Raw genomic sequence first — 12,764 nt, forward strand, 5'->3', positions numbered from 1 at the left:
TATCGGTAGTTTAACACAGCCAGGAGGACAACACCCCCACAATCTGCCGGGGCATTGCTGGGGCCTTGAGAAGCTGTCCTAATGAGGCAGTGAGGTGTTAATGCAGTGGGCGGGTGTCGGTGTGTGTGTCATTGTCATTGTCATCATCATTGTCATCATTGTTGTTTTGGGAGAGGGAAATGGTAACTCTAGATAGAATTTGTTCATTATTATTGTCTTTTTTGTGTTTTTGTTCTTGCTGAGTGATAATATGATGGAATTTCTTTTCAAAACACTGACTTTATTATCATTTTTTATTATATTACTGCTATTATTATTATTATTATTATTATTATTATTATTATTATTATATTATTATTATTATTATTATTATTACTACCACCACCACCACAACCACCACCACCACCATTATTATTGTCATTACTACTATCACCATCATTATATTTGCTTTTTACATGCACAGAGAACCAAAAACATTAACCTCCTCCTTCCTCCTCCCTTCCCCCTCCTCCTCCTCCTCCTCCTCCTGCCAGTGCCAAGCCCCAGAGTCCAGCAGTAGGCATTAGCATCTCTTTGGGCAGCAAGTTTGGGCCTGTGTGTGCCTCAGCTGTAGTGGTATATTTCTGTGATGGTTAGGTTAGGCTAAAGGCACTGCAGAGAGAGAGAGAGAGAGAGAGAGAGAGAGAGAGAGAGAGAGAGAGAGAGAGAGAGAGAGAGAGAGAGAGAGAGAGAATATTGGAACCTTTTAAATTGTTTACTGAGATTCAGCTTAGAGAGAGAGAGAGAGAGAGAGAGAGAGAGAGAGAGAGAGAGAGAGAGAGAGAGAGAGAGAGAGAGAGAGAGAGAGAGAGAGAGAGAGAGAGAGAGAGAGAGAGAGAGAGAGTTACCTTATCTATCTATCTACACACACACACACACACACACACACACACACACAGAGGGAAAGGTGTTCAGGTGTTTGGATTTCTATTTCTTGTCATCTCTCATTTCACAAACGTAATGGAAAAAAAAAAGAAAAACAAAACAAAAAAGTGACAGGTGTTGAATAGATTTGGTGTTATTTTCTTGTAATATTAACCCTTCCCATCCCTTTCCATCCCATCCCTTTCCCATTTCCTTCGTTATGTAGTCCCTTTGCTGTGTGTGTGTGTGTGTGTGTGTGTGTGAGAGAGAAAGTAAGTCTTGTTGCCATATACATCTTAAATTCACTTATTTTTATCATTATCTTTATTATTATTCCTTGGCTTGTGGACATCAGAGGAATGAAACACAACTTAGCAAACAGGATATGTATAGAGTATGTATATGTATCTGTATGACTCAGCCCACCACACTAGTGATAGACTCAACTAGGCTGGATACTCACTCATACATTGATACATAAAGTTAGGAGTGTGAATGAGTGAGTGTGTGCGTGTGTGTGTCTTTTTGTCACTATAACCACCACCACCACCACCACCACCACTACTACCACCACACTCACCACTACCTTAGAAAAATTAAAATCTAAAAAAAAACAAAAAAACATTGAATATACAGTGGTTTTTATCAGGTATCTCCTCCCTTCCTCCTCTTCCTCTTCCTCTTCCTCTTCCTCTTCCTCTTCCTCCATCAGAGCTTCTTAAACCTCAGGCAGATGTTTTTGTTTAATTTCATTGTTACTCTTTCAAACACCAGGGTAAAGACTGCATGTGTGTGCGTGCGTGTGTTTGTGTGTGTGTGGTGTTTGTTTTAAGCCACCACCGCCACCACCACCACCACTGCTACTAAGGAAAATAAAATGAGACTCTACGTTGATTGTGAAAAGTGGAAAACAAATGTAGTCATAAATAAGAGACGGGTGAAGCAATGCAGGAAAAGCAAGGAATTTTGTAGTGTGATCAGAAATGGAGGAGAAAATAAACTGGAATTTTGTGATATAATTGAGTTAGTGAAAAGAAATAGAAAAAATGTAAAGAAAAGATTGAAAACGCGCTGTCGGGAAATGGAAAAAAAAAAAAAGATGCGCTGTTTTTTAGAAATTAAGAAAAGAACAACAAAAGCAAAGTGAAAACTGGTAGAAAAAACAAACAAACAAACAAACAAACCCACCCTTTATACCACAAGACAAACCAAAACAAACCTTAAAAAAATGAAAACAAAAAATAGCAAACACTTTTCTCATTACTATTCAGGCTACACTAGTTTATACATATTACTACTCGCTGCCGCCGCCGCCGCCGCCGCCGCCACACCTACATAAACTAGTAGATACTTTAGCCTTGTGATTGTATTAGGGGGTGAGTTACCAGTGCATAGTGAAAGCTTTACCCATGATTACCGGAAAAGGAAAAAATGCAAAGAATGTTTATGGAAAGGAAAAGAAGTAGGAAGAAAGGAAATAGAGAAAAATAGAAAGGAAATGGACAATGATGAAAGGAAATAAAGATGAATTATTTATTGCAAGGGGGAAAAAAAAGCAATGAGTGATTAATGAAGGAAAGAGATGTGACTTTTGACGTTTTGTGAAGGAAAGATGAACGAGAAATGGTAACACGTTGTCTGTTTGGGAAATTATTGCTTATTTAGTTATTTTTTTATAATGGAATGGAAAAAAATGTGGTTGTTTTTATTGGGGCTCTTATTTTCGTTATTTATTGTTTTTATATACACCTCCTCCTCCTCTTCCTCTTCCTCTTCCTCTTCCTCCTCCTCCTTTGTCTCCTCCCATCGAAAGAAATTAGATTAGAATTATATGCATACTTAATTAGCTACCGTGTGTGTGTGTGTGTGTGTGTGTGTGTGTGTGTGTGTGTGTGTGTGTGTGTGTGTGTGTGTGTGTGTGTGTGTGTGTGTGTTACCTGGTCCATATGTTTGTTTTGTTCACCACACACCACACCCTACCTCACACACACACACACACACACACACACACACACACACACACACACACACACACACACACACACACACACACACACACACACACACACACACACACACACACACACACACCCTTGCTCAAGTTTCCAATCATTTTTTTTTTCATATTTCAGAGGTAATAACTGTATTGATTATTATTATTATTATTATTATTATTATTATTATTATTATTATTATTATTATTATTATTATTATAAAAGCAAGGAAGAAGAAAGAGAGGGGGAGGAATAAGAAAATATGTATTTGTATGTATGTATGAATGAATGAATGAATGAATGTATGCATGCACGTATGCACACTACTGAAGAAACTAGGACAACTTTCTCAGCTTACATTTTTTTATATTAAATTAAAAAAATATTAGAAATATATGTATGTATGTATGTTACAGCTTGTCTCAAATACCTTCCTACCTTCCACACACACAGAGAGAGAGAGAGAGAGAGAGAGAGAGAGAGAGAGAGAGAGAGAGAGAGAGAGAGAGAGAGAGAGAGAGAGAGAGAGAGAGAGAGAAGAGAGAGAGAGAGACTTTACCTTATTCTGTGTTGTAGAGAGAGAGAAAACTTTATTAATGGATTTTCATTTTTTTATTATTATTTATTTTTTCCAGTTAACCTTTAGAGCTGAGGCTTGTGAGAGAGAGAGAGAGAGAGAGAGAGAGAGAGAGAGAGAGAGAGAGAGAGAGAGGTGGAGGTGATTAGCCACATTTGCAGTAGCTCACTCAGTGCAACCACCACCGCCACCACTACCACCACCACCACCACCACCACCATTACCACCACCACAATATTACGATGATGATGATGATGATGTTGATGATGATGAAGGAGAATGAATAATGGGCCAAAAAAAGGCATCAAATTTGTTTTTTTGCGCCCATCTTTACATAACACCTTAGTCGATAATATTTGTAATTACCCTAATGTATAAATTGTACTCTAATGCTTAAAGTGTGCTTTTAAATTAATGTAGGTGCAACTGTTCTTTCTTGTTCTCTTCTATGTTTTTCTTTTTTTCTCTTCGTTTTTTTTAATTTTTTTCCGATTTAATTTTTTTCAACTTTCTACTTTTTTCATTTTTTTTTTAAATGGATGTACTTTTAAAAATGACATGTAGTATATGTAATAAGTTTATAGTATAATTGTTTTAATAAAGAGCAGTTGTATTACTGTCATGTGGCTTTTGATTGTAACCCACTTCCCTTACTAGTGATGGTGTGTGTGTGTGTGTGTGTGTGTGTGTGTGTGTTTTGGGGGTCCACTTACAGTACTGTGGTGAAGGCTGGAATCAAAAGCTTTTCATCTCACCAACTCCTCGAACTGGTTGACTCGTCTTTCTGTTATCGCCGCAGTGTTGCATTTTCTGCTATTTTCTCGTTAATTGCTTTTCTGAACTTGCCAACTACGTGCCTCCCGTCCTCCCGCCACCTCGCTGTACAAGACTCGGTACTATGGTATTTGATCTACAGTCAATGCGATTTGCCAGAGTTGAATTCTACTTTGGCATGTGTTCTACATGTTTTATCAATTCATAGCCTAATTAGAGTATTTTATGTAATATACATACATATATCAAATATTGAGTTAATAAAGGTAATAATGATAATGATAACAAACATCAATGGTTACGATACAAAGAGGCAGTGAAACGTACCTCGAGACAGAGGCAATACTTGAATTACGAATACTATTACAACTACATTACAGCGCCAATGAAAAGGTTCTGTGCGTCTTGCAGATGAAATGTGGAAATTTAAGAAACTAACAGTTTTACATTGATATGTAAAAGTCTGTAGCTACTTCATCTCACGAAATTACACAATAGTTATGTATTAAAAAGATTATCGAGCTTTGCTGGATGTTTTATCACCGAGGACTAGTCTTGTGCTACTGGATATATTATTATTGTTATAGTCGCCGTCTCCCTGACACCACTGTTACGCCACCCCCAACCTCCTGACTCAGCTTCCACAGCCGCGACAGGTACTCACTCAACCTCAGCGGCAGGACAGCACTGGACGGGGCAGCAACAGATCCAGGGATAATGCTGGCGAAGGTCCGTGACTAGCGAGGGGTAGCGAGGTACAAATACTCAAGAAGGACTTAATCAGACAGGCAGGAAGCATGAAACACTTAGCACAACTCCTTTAGTTTATTGGGGTGTAATACAGTACATTACCGAGCACAAGGTGTCACACACACAACGAAAGCAGAGGCAGAGAAGACACACTGCGATGACATGGGGGCGAAGGGCGGAGATCGTATACAAGGAAGACGACGAGTCACCACATAGCTGGCCGGGGAGACGGAGAAGGGACCAACTGTCCCTTCACAGGAAGAACTTGCGGGAGAAGAGCGCCGGAGGACCAGACTGTCCTCACGGAAGAACGGGGAAGCCGAGAGCAGAGAGAGCAGAGCGAGTAGTAGTAGTAGTAGTAGTATAGGGGAGGATAGATAGTTTGGGGGAAATAAGAGTATATAGGTTGGAGCATAGAAGGGTAGGGTCGTACATTTTTGTCACTGGTCGGAGATCAGCATTTAACCAAGATTCACATCCATATCATAGAGTTGACATGAGAGCTGCATCGAAAATTCTTTTTTTTACTATAAAAGGAATATCATTGTTTTTCCTTAGAAATTATACCAATTTATTGACATGAGCCATCTTAATATTAGCGTGAACCTTGACTGAAGAAGACACAGAGCCATCACAGGTGAATGGGGAACCTAAATATACATACTGTTCACATGGCTCTACCACAAAGTCACCCAACTCAAACGGTTCTCTATCTCTCTGGCTTCCACAGATAACAAAAAAAAAAAAAAAAGTTTTTGATTCATTAATCTTCATTCCATAATTATTACAGAATTGTAACAAGATATCCAATTTTTTCTGCATGTTCGCTGTAGTAGTAGCCAAGAGGACTGTATCGTCCATCAGTACAGGCACATGGAGCCAAGATAGAAAGCCGTCTGGTTCAGTTTTCTTTTATAAGTTTGATAAGATCATTAACATAAATAATGAAAGGGAATTTCTGGGCTAAAGGGGATACTTTTTGTGGTACCTCCTATCTCAAAGCCCACCCGCCAGGAAACCGTTGCCCCGAGTGAGGAAGTCCAGTATCTAGAACAATATTATTTAAAAACAGTGTGATAAGTTTTGGACCAGAACTATTCAGTAATTTGCCTCTTGATAAAAAAAAAGTTCTAACAACTGCTAATAAGTTTAGATTTAAGCTTGAGATAAAGAATTATTTATATAACCAACAAAATCTGTGACACTGTTATTGTTATTGTATTTGCTATTACTGTTATTATTATATTATTATTACTATTATTATTATTATAATTATTATTATTATTATTATTATTATTATTATTATTATTATTATTATTATTATTATTATTATTATTATCAATATTGTTATTTACTGTCAAACTTTGTCATTACTTCTATCATAAAGTTTTTGTATGTTAAAATTTGTTAGTCACCACGCCCTCTACTATTTTGTATGTAAATAAAATGTCCGTTATGGAGCCCCGGCTCGACGGACCGTAGCTAACGATACATATTGTATATAGTACATGTTAAAACTTTATGAAATAAGGTTACCAGTAAATATTTACTTACACACACACACACACACACACACACACACACACACACACACACACACACACACACACACACACACACACACACACACACACACTGTGAAGGGTGCGGCCGGGACACACCATCCCTACAAGGCCCACCTGACGAAGTAGTGCCATTACGCCTATTGAACTGCTGGAGACTAACATAGGAAAAGACACGTAAGATATCGGATAGCTTAGAAAATCCTATTGAGTGCCTGAGCTGCTTTCCTTCCCCTGTGGCACTAACAGCTAACATTACTTAATGTGTTTTCCAGGACTAGTACTTACAGACTCTTTGCTCTCTCACCGCCACTATTTCCAAAGACTACAGAGATGATTAGTTTTCACGAGTGTTTTTCTGCTTAAAACGTAAAAATCTTATTGATCTTTCACTAGAATGATATAAACGTCCTTGAAAATTTGTGATAATATAAATAAAACTTAAAAATCTTGTTGACCTTTCACTATAATAACATAAACGTTCTTCAAAAATTGTGTTACTTGAAATCCAGCCTTTTTAGAGTTGTGGAGCGGTCCAGCAGTGTTTCAGGAGGGTAGAGGATGACTGTGTAGGTGGTGTGGAGGAGAAAGGTGAAGGAGAGAATAACTAGGGGAGGACAAAGGATTAGGTGGGGAGATGAAATAAAGAGAGACACGAGACGACTGAGCCTGGAGGAAGAGGATTCACTGGACGGAAGGTATTGGCGACATGTAAGAATGATCAACCCCGCCAAAAATTGATCAAGGGAGGAAGAACAAGAAGCGTGCATTGTGTTCCTAGATATTACCTTTAATAGACTATTGCTGAAGTTCTCGATAAGGACAAAGGTGTTTTCATTCTACCGATAGTTTAACAAGAACTCTGCGTCACCGGCAGGAAATGAGGAGGTGGACGTTGAAGAATAAGGACCAAAGACGTGACCCGATGAATTGATGCGTAGTTTTCCCTCTCTTTTCTCTCTTCCTTCCCCGTGATGTAGTGCTTGAAGGCTTGCACGGGATATCAAAGACGTGAGTTTGCATCCACGTGTCCTCGGAATAACCGGTGGGATTTTTTCTTCTCTCTTGCGCTGCGTTTGAAAATAGTGTCCAGCGTCTTTTGTTTAGTGCAGGACTTGCTCTTCTTTCTTCCTAACTGAACTGTCAAACATATTCTTTTCTTTTTCCTTTTCACTCTTTTTTCGACCTTACAATGAGCAGGTTTTTTCAAATTTTCTTTTTCTTTGTTATCCTTTCATTTTTTTTTATTTTCCTTAAAATTTTTCTCTCATATTTTCTTTTGACCTTCGCCAGTTTCGTTGACAAGTTAAAAAGAAAAGGAAAGAAAACGTGCACCTTCACTTGTTTCTTTGCTTCAGTGTTCAGAGGCAAACAGTGGTTGGTCTCCTTTGTGCTTCCTTCACTTAATATTCCCCAGAGCTCCTCAGAGGAAAGAACGAGGGAACGATGAGGAGGAATGTGATAACTTGTGACAAGAGGAAGCACATGTTGTAAATGGCAACTATAAGGAAAAGATGAAGATGCACTGAGCTTTTGTTTGTCTTTGTATAGTGGCGTTCACATTCAGCTCAGGAAACAATTAAGTAGCGATGTGGATGAACGTGGTAATATGAGACGGGTGATGGAGGCAGTGACTGTAGATAGGAAGCTTAAGAACATTACAAAGATATGTAGACTTGTTACCTTATTGTGTACACAAGTTACCTTAAGGTTGTCATGCTTAATGGTGTTGCTCAAGATGGAGTGGTCTTCTTCTTCTTCTTCTTTCTTCTTTCTTCTTTCTTCTTCTTCTTTTTCTTCTTCCTCTTCCTCATCCTCTTCCTCTTCCTCTTCTTCTTCTTCCTCTTCTTCTTTCCCTGCTGCTGGTGATCCCTTTCTTCTTATTATTATTTCCTATTCTTTCCTTTCCTTTGCTACTTCCTTATTCAACTCCACCTATCCCCCCCCGTCCTCCTCTCCTTCCTCCTCCAGTACTATCCTGCCTCGATTGTCAGGTATGTTGTTGTTTGGCTTTCCTTTGTATCAATTTTATTCCTCCATCTCTTCCTCCACTCCCTCTCCCTCTCCCTCCACCTCTACCTCCACCTCCTCCTCCTCCTCCTCCTCCTCCTCCTCCTCCTCCTTCTCCTCCTGTAATTGTTACGAGATTCTCACATAACTGAAAGTCAAAGTCGGAGTCACAAGCTTTGAAATGAGTAGCGTGAACAAGTGTGAACCGTGGTCCAGCCAGAGTGCGTAGTCCCAGATGTCTCGAGAGTGCAAGACTCTGTTTTCATTTAATTTAAACTGCAAGGAGAATTCTTATGAATTTCAATATCAGTAAACAGTTAGTAGATGTATTTCCTTTACATGATAATACTTATCATATCTTTATGCTCATCATAATAGTATTTTTTATTGATTTATAACTTACAAAGTAGGCAGCTCATCTCACAGCCAATCAACGTAAGTGTTCGCTATCACGTGACTCTGAGAGCTAACACAAGCGAACATAATCTTGAAAAGCGTTTGCCTTTGGGGCGAACGCTTTTAGGACCGTTCGCCTTTTGCAAAGTGCTACTGAAAACGCCTAATGTTCGCTTAAAGTGTAATAATGTAAAATGACTTTAATATACAAAATTTTCAATCGAGATAATTTTTTTTTTTATAAAACACCTTAATGATCTACTTTAAAAAAAATATACAATTTGTTTTTGAAATAATTAACTAAATCTATCGAAAAACAAGTTATGAACCTCTTCAGTTTAACATGGAATTCCAGTTAACTAGTGAGAGGACGTTTGCAAACTTTTCCAGGGATATTTCAGTGTAGTGTCTTTTACTGGTGTAATGTGGTCTGTGAGTTATTGAGTCAAGCCTGAATTGTGAAACCGTGGGAAAATGATCGGATATATCTGTTTGAGTAATGTAATTACCGTTATTCCCTTCTGGTTGGTTCATATGAGGAACACATATGAGGATCCAATCTAATTTCTGTAAACCCAATTACATCAATATTGTTGTCACTGTTAAGTAAAACTGTATCCTGCAGAAGCTGGAAATTCTTTGGGATAAACCGTATGTTTAAATTAAAAATGGTTATAGATTTGTTGAGTTGTAAGGAGAGGTTATCCAGAAGAGTATATCGTGTTTGTGGAATTCTAATTCTAATTTTAATCTTAATTTAAGGAAGAACATCAAAAAGTACGAATTATGAAAATCAACTGAATCCCCTATATAATGATATTTCTAACCAGTTTAATTGTCATTTTCTAATGAATAATAACGTAGTTAATGAAGTTAATGATCTTAAGTTCATATATATATATATATATATATATATATATATATATATATATATATATATATATATATATATATATATTTTTTTTTTTTATAATATTGTCACTAGTGTACGTACATATGTATGTATGTGTGTGTGAGAGAGATTGTAATTGTTCGTGCAGTGTAGGTATGATAAAAAGATAAAAATCGCAAAGGAGAACGAACGTGTATGAGACGGGTGAGAGACGGGTGAGTCGCCAGGGCGAAAGAGAGAGGCGACCCGCGGTCTGTCACTGTGGCCTGGGATGTCACCACGTAAACATGTAGGTGCAATTGACTGAACCATATCATGTGTTACATATCTTGTTCGGCCATTACAGATGCGGTCGCTGTTTTTCGTGTGTGAAATGTTTGTACACTTCATTTATCTATTATTTTCTGAGTGTCAATGTTTTTCATAGTCGTTCCCTACATAGCTATTCTTTTTGATGTGACTTACTATTCTCCTCATTATTTCAACTCGGGCAGTGCTTGTCAGAGGAGGCGTACGTATTCTTGCTGTTTCAATATACATTTGAGCTTGCTAGCTTGAGTGTGACTGTTTAAAACTTGATCATCTTTACTGTGTGTGTGTGTGTGTGTGTGTGTGTGTGTGTGTGTGTGTGTGTGTGTGTGTATTCCAGTGTTTGTGCATATGTGAGTCCATGGATCTGTTATGTATGCTGATGTTTGTGTGTTTGTCATTTCATCACTTGTCCTTGTGTTCTGTTCTTCATTATCATTCTTTTGTCGTCGTATTGACATACTCAATGTTTCTTCTGATGTCCTGTGTTCTTTATTTTCCCAAGATTTGCGATGGCTACCAGTGTTACTAAGAAGCGGAAGTACAGTGAAGAGTACATTAACTACGGGTTTACATCAATCCTCGCTGATGGCATCCAGAAACCTCAGTGTGTACTGTGTACTGTGCTTTAAAGTACCGGGGAACGATTCTATGAGGCCCAGTAAGTTGAAGGACCATTTGCAGACCATCCATTCACATTATGCTGAGAAAGACAGTGATTTCTTCAGGCGCCACAAAAGTAGTTTAAGTCTTATAAAGATGGTCAAACGTGTTCTTGGAGATGCAAGTGAACGTAAAATTCAACAAATTTCCTTGTCAAACGACACAGTGAAGCTGAGAATTAATGAAATATCAGATGACATAAAGGAAACTTTAAGTGATACATGAGATCAAATCACCTCCAACCAGTATGTTTGCAATACAGCTGGATGAGTCAACAGTCGGGTGCAGGTCAACTGGTCCCCAAGCGATTGGTACTCAGGTCATCTGGTCCACAAGTCAATTATGACCCTAGACAGTTGATCACCAAGTCAGTTGAGACCCAAGACAGTTGACACCCAAGACAACTGGTCCCCAAACCAATTGAGACTCAAGACAATTGGTCCCCAAACTTACTGAGTACCTTTGTTCATTCTCACTCAGTGAGTCAGTCTACTTACGTGTACTTATATACCCAAAGTGTATGAGAGAGAGAGAGAGAGAGAGAGAGAGAGAGAGAGAGAGAGAGAGAGAGAGAGAGAGAGAGAGAGAGAGAGAGAGAGAGAGAGAGAGAGAGAGAGAGAGAGAGAGAGAGAGAGAGAGAGAGAGAGAGAGAGAGAGAGAGAGAGAGAGAGAGAGAGAGAGAGAGAGAGTAATTATCAACAGTAATAGTAGTAGTAGTAGTAGTAATAGTAGTAGTGGTATTATTATTATTATTATTATCTTTATCATTATTATTATTATTATTATTATTATTATTATTATTATTATTATTATTATAGTAGTAGTAGTAGTAGTAGTAGTAGTAGTAGTAGTAGTAGTAGTAGTAATATTAGCAGTAATATTATTACCACTACTTCTATCGCTACTAATACTTTATTATTATAACTATTACAACTACAATTGCTGCTACTATTGTACTTCTTTTTCTAGTACTATTACTACTACTACTACTACTACTACTACTACTACTACTACTACTACTACTACTACTACTACTACTACTACTACTACTACTACTACTATTACTACTGGTCTGTTTTCTCAAGGAACAGGTATTTTAACCCCTTTGGTCCCAGGACGCGTTTACATATTTACCCTGGTCACTATTTGGCGATGTTATACAGCTTGAGAAACTCATGCAGGGATTGAAATAGTGAAGGCTCTGGCCATTAATCTTCTGACCTCCATAGACCCTTTGTAATGTAAATAATTTCTCTAATCACAGAAAAATCATGGTAAAAATGCGTTGTAGTACAGAGGCGGTTAGACCCGAAAAACTACAATGAAATGGAAGCACAGAAGGAACGGTTCCTCTCCTTTGTATTATTTTTTTTTAATATTTGTTTCAGTTTGTCGTTTTATTATCTATTCATTTGTGGTGAGGAAAGCATTACTATAAACTACATTCGAACTTGACGTGATTCAAAGTGCAGCCAAGAGAATGACGAGGCAGAGAAGGGAAATAACAATAATATTCTAATGTTCTCCAAGCTGCAGATCATGACGTAAAGAGCGAACAAAATACACACAGCCACACATTTTACGATAATTGCTGCTTATGCTCTAATCCAAAAACAACAACATGATTTGAAGGCAATTATGATTGTGTACTGCCTGCATTACTTCCAGATTACCACAGATTAAGACTCATCCTGAAACACTGTCAAATCCCTTCTCAACACTGATTTGCTCCTCCACGCATCCTTGAACCTTTAAATTGACGTGCAATTTGTGTTTAGAGTGACATGTGCCAGTTACACACACACCTTTCCTTTATGTAGCTCACCCTTTATAATTCACTCCACACTTCACCTCCATTTTTTTCCAATTTCTTTAGTTTCTCATTTGTTTTTTGTTTTTCTTTCTGTTGTTGTAATCAGGACAGAACAAGAACT

This window comes from Portunus trituberculatus, unplaced genomic scaffold, assembly GCF_017591435.1.
Source record: "Portunus trituberculatus isolate SZX2019 unplaced genomic scaffold, ASM1759143v1 PGA_scaffold_205__4_contigs__length_1045770, whole genome shotgun sequence".
NCBI classification, from domain to species: domain Eukaryota; kingdom Metazoa; phylum Arthropoda; class Malacostraca; order Decapoda; family Portunidae; genus Portunus; species Portunus trituberculatus.